The sequence below is a fragment of the Mus caroli genome, chromosome 16, assembly GCF_900094665.2.
Source record: "Mus caroli chromosome 16, CAROLI_EIJ_v1.1, whole genome shotgun sequence".
Taxonomy (NCBI): domain Eukaryota; kingdom Metazoa; phylum Chordata; class Mammalia; order Rodentia; family Muridae; genus Mus; species Mus caroli.
The window spans coordinates 86,291,319-86,296,136 of NC_034585.1; the positions used below are offsets into that span (position 1 = coordinate 86,291,319).

The window sequence follows — 4,818 nt, forward strand, 5'->3', positions numbered from 1 at the left end:
CTCCTCCTCTCCCTCCTCCTCCTCTCCCTCCTCCTCTTGCTCTCCTCTTCCTCTCTCTCCCTCCTCCTCTTCCTCCTCCTACTCCTCCTCTCCCTCCTCCTCCTCTCCCTCCTCCTACTCCTACTCCTCTCCCTCCTCCTCTCCCTCCTCCTCCTCCTCTTCCTCTAACACACTTTAAACATATTCGTGTGTATTTTAACATCTGACAGTCCCAGTACCTGAGGTCGCAGGTCATATTCATCTGCCTGTTGTTTCTGTTAGCTCACACCCTCATCCATTCTTTTTCTGTATGAACAGTGATCTCTGTTTCTGGATTAGCCACCAAACCTCCTGCATGCTGGTTAAGTACTATTTTACTGAGCCACACTCTCAGCTCCTACATTATGATTTTATTTATTTGTTTTACCTTGCGTATTTTTTGAAGCTCTCCCCCTGTGTGAGTCTTTGCTGTTTAAACTTGCATTTTCCCTGAGCGGATTGCTACCCGGGCCACTCCAAGTTATATTTGAGAGAGTTTGAGGGTCACATCGCATGAGTGAATTACAGCAGGGTGGTCTTGTGTGAGAGCCGCCTGGCAGTCACCGGGTTGGGGCAGCATATTCGCCTCCACATAGCACCAAGTCTCCTTGCTTTTCTTTCTGGAGAGTCACCCTGCTGAGTCCAGCATCTCAGCCTGGGATTCATCTGTCTTTACTCTGCCACACAGTGGGGCTCACTGTCACCAGGTCCAAAGGGCACTTAGGGCTGACGCCAATATCATCTTTGGCGTTTGATCTTCTAATAACTTCATTTTCATTCTGGTTTAAGGATCTGCACATTTCTTCTTAGTTTATTATTTTTTATATTAGCTTGCATTTTAAAAGGGTTTTATATTTTACTCCTTTTTTTCTTAAAGATTTATTTATTTATTTTATGTATGTGAGTACACTGTAGCTGTACAGATGGTTGTGAGCCTTCATGTGGTTGTTGGGAATTGAATTCTTAAGACCTCTGCTCGCTCTGGCCCAAAGATTTATTTATTATTATATATAAGTACACTGTAGCTGTCTCCAGATGCACCAGAAGAGGGCGTCAGATCTCTTACAGGTGGTTGTGAGCCACCATGTGGTTACTGGGATTTGAACTCAGTACCTTTGGAAGAGCAGTCAGTCTCCAGCCCCATTTTACTCTTTTGAACATTGCGTTGGTGAGTCCTCTGGCTTCTCCCACCCAGGAGTCTTTGTTGGTCTTTTACTCTCCCTGTCTCTCAGCCTCCACTCTCCTCCTTTCTGCCTCTGTTTTCTCTGTACCAGATTACACAGGTGTGCAGATACAGATGTGAACACACATGCATGCATGTCTATATACAATTGCTAGAGTTTTCCAAAACACCCAGGCAGAGGGCTTTTCTCTTGTCTTTCTTCCCTGTGGTTCCCCCCCCCCCCTTCTAAATTCCAAGGGCACTTCCTGCACAGAGAGCACCTGGCCCTCTCCTCTCCTCCCCTCCCCTCCCCATCTCCTACCAGCTTCAGTGAGGGTGTGCACAAGCTAAGCTCTGAGCAGCCCCTACAAAAGCTGAGGTGACGGCTATGGCTTCTCAGTTTAGAACCCGGGACAACCTTTCCTTGACTGGCTCATTCGCTCATACACACAAGAGATCATTTACTTTCTGCTCATGTGTTCAACACCCAATCCCAAGTCCATTTTAAAGAGAGAGAAAGAAAGACCATGACTGCCCCCAACACCCCCTCAGAGTCTAGAGAGATGGCTCAGCAGTCGAGAGAACTGGCTGCTCTTATAGAGGACCCAGAGTTCAGTTTTGAATGTCCACATGGTGGGTCTCAAGTACCCATAACTCCGGTTCCAGGGGACCTGACACCTTCTTTTGATTTCCACTGATAGAAGGTATGCATGTAGTGCACAGACACACAGGCAAAACCAAAACCGCCATACACATAAAATAAAATAAAATAAAATAAAATAAAATAAAATAAAATAATAAAATGATGTGGCTCCTACATTTGAAGAGATTATGATCATGAGGGAAGCTGATAAAATGGATAAATGAGATTAAGTATGAAGAATCCTGAGGTGTGTCCAGAACAGAATCAGGGATGTTTTATGAGCTCAAAGCCCAGCCACACCAGCACTCTGGTAAGGAGTGTGGATGAACAATAGGCCACAAGGCATAGGGGAGAGGGAGGTCACGCTGGATGAGGCCATGTATGCTCTGAAGGTCTGTAGCCTTGGCCCTGTAGAGCCTCCAAGCCAACAAAGCAGAAATGCTGGGTGACAGCACCCACCATGGAAAGCCACCCCACGGTCTGACTCTTCAGTCACAGGCCTTGGGGGCCTGGGTCTCCATCTTAAGATGTTAAGAACAGTTGGTGGTGTGATAGCTCATACCTATCTGTGGACATCTATTCTTCAAAATCTACTATAATAAGTGTACTTAAATGCTTTAACCTCCCTTCTAGCCCACCACCCACCAGAGGTCGTGGAAAGGAAAGGTTAATAGGGCCAAGGAGGATGTGGACCTGTTTAGAAATAGTTCTTTGGAGAAAATCCAGTCTGCGTTGTCAGGATATCAGCAGTTCAGTTCGCATGAATCAGCAGCAGTAGCTCGATCCACTCGCAAACACCATTCGTGAATCAGCATGGCAGTTCGATCCAGAAGAAATGCAAGGCTCGGCCAGTCGGCCCAAGTCTGTTCTTTCCTGAACAACACCAGAAGTCCTTTGGTGTGTTTCTCTCTACAAAGTCACAACAAACAATGACCAGGGAAGAAGGCAAGGAGAACCAATGAAGACCGGAATCAGCAAAGCCCAATGAAGACCGGTAAAGAGTGGCAAGGTGAACCAATGCCACACAGTGTCATCAACTGTCTGTTTTGTTATACTTATTCCCTTTGTAAACATCACGTGGGGTCTGCTCTAGCAAAACGTCACACGCCCTTTTCCCAGGCAGCTTCCAGAAAAACACCACATGTCTGTTCTCAGAAAAACATCCTCTCGTAAGACAGAGTCCAGAAAAGTATCACATGACACAACTGAGTCTCCAAAGGAACCAGAAATTTCCACTTCATCTGTCAATAGGCATTTAAGAGTCAAGGAAGGGCAGCCGGGCGGTGGTGGCCCACGCCTTTAATCCCAGCACTTGGGAGGCAGAGGCAGGAGGATTTCTGAGTTCTAGGCCAGCCTGGTCTACAAAGTGAGTGCCAGGACAGCCAGGGCTACACAGAGAAACCCTGTCTAAAAAAAAAAAAAAAAAAAAAGAGTCTATGGCAGGATGTTTGCTGTGAGCCAGAGGATAGCCTATGCTACAGTGTGAGACCCTTATCTTAAAAAACAAACAGTGGGCTGGAGAGATGGGTATGAGCACTGACTGCTCTTCCAGAGGACCTGAGGCCAATTCCCAGCAACCACATGGTGGCTCACAAACATCTGTAATGGGATCTGATGCCCTCTTCTGGTCTGTGTCTGAAGAGAGCAACAGTGTACCCACATATATAAGATATAAAAATAAATCCTTTTTTAAAAACCAGTAAAATACTAAGAATAAAGAAATTCTTGTCACTTGATTTTTGTGGCTTATGAACTCTTGGTAACCAGGTTACTGTCCTTTGTTGGTTGGCCTTTTTAGCTATTGTAACCAGCCCATGTCTTCATGGCACTCACAGGAATTCGAAGGGAGCATGCTGGCTCCTACTGCAGTGTGGACCATGTTTGGCTTGGTATTAAACACACAGAACTGATTAAGTTTCAGATAAATGACTCAATACCCCAGTCTCTGGTCCCAATTTTTCTGTCTTAGTTTAGGGTTTCCATTGCTGTGAACAGACACCATGACCAAAGCAACTCTTATAAAGGACAACATTTCATTGGGGCTGGCTTACATGTTCAGAGATTCAGTCCATTATCAGCGAGGCAGGGACATGGTGGCATCCAGACCAGCATGGTGCTGGAGAAGGAGCTGAGAGTTCTACATTCTGAAGAGAACCAGGAGAAGACTGGATCACACTGGCAAGACTTAAGCATATATATGAGACCTCAAAGCCCCGCCTCCACAGTGGCACACTTCCTCTAACAAGGGTATACACCCCCAATAAGGCCACACCTCCTAATAGTGTCCCTTCCCATGGGCCAAGCATTATTCAAACCACCACGGACATGAGTTGAGTTCCATGGCCTCCTTCCAATGCTTTCCTCAGAGAAGTGTGTGGGTAACTGATCTGGAGAGAGATTTTCCCCTGGAGGCAGCTGGCTATCGTATCACACAAGGTAATGTGGACCAAGGGCAGCTGTGTGGGCAGTTGGAGGCTGTGAAGATCAGACCCTTCCTGGTTTCTTGTGCCTGTGCACAGCTGTGGCCCCCTGCCTTCCTGCCTACTGTCAAAAGTGGGGCGTTTGCCAAGTCTGTCGGCCTTGGATGGGCTGGCCTGAGATGACAGCCCCCAGGTAGATGTTGGAACCACATGTCAGCATTCACAGATGCCCTCGCTGTTGGTGAGTGGTGGGAGAGAGCCATGCCCTTCAGGTTTCAAACTAGTAATGGGGTTCGATTCAGCATGCACTGTTGTGTAGGGCTTTGAGGGGGTCAAATGCACCACCGAATTCTGCAGCCCCTCTTGTCCTGGGGTCTGGACACTGCACCTGGGAAAGTAACGTTTGTACAGGAGTCCTGCCTCTTTCCAGAAGCACCGACAACTATTGAGTCTTGTGGGGACTTCCTGTTAGAGCTGGTTCTTGCTACTACTATTCTAGTGCAGTGCCCCACATGGAACAGATAGCCAAGAGGGGAGCTAGCAGGCTCCTTAATTCCTTTCTTTTTTTTTTTTTT

The 4,818-nt window shown here is 47.0% G+C and overlaps 1 protein-coding gene across 4 annotated transcripts in view; it reads left to right on the forward strand.

Annotated features, from left to right (window-relative positions):
• Itsn1 (intersectin 1) overlaps nucleotides 1–4,818 on the forward strand; it is a 187,515-nt gene that overhangs the window by 170,755 nt on the left and 11,942 nt on the right. The window lies entirely within an intron of this gene.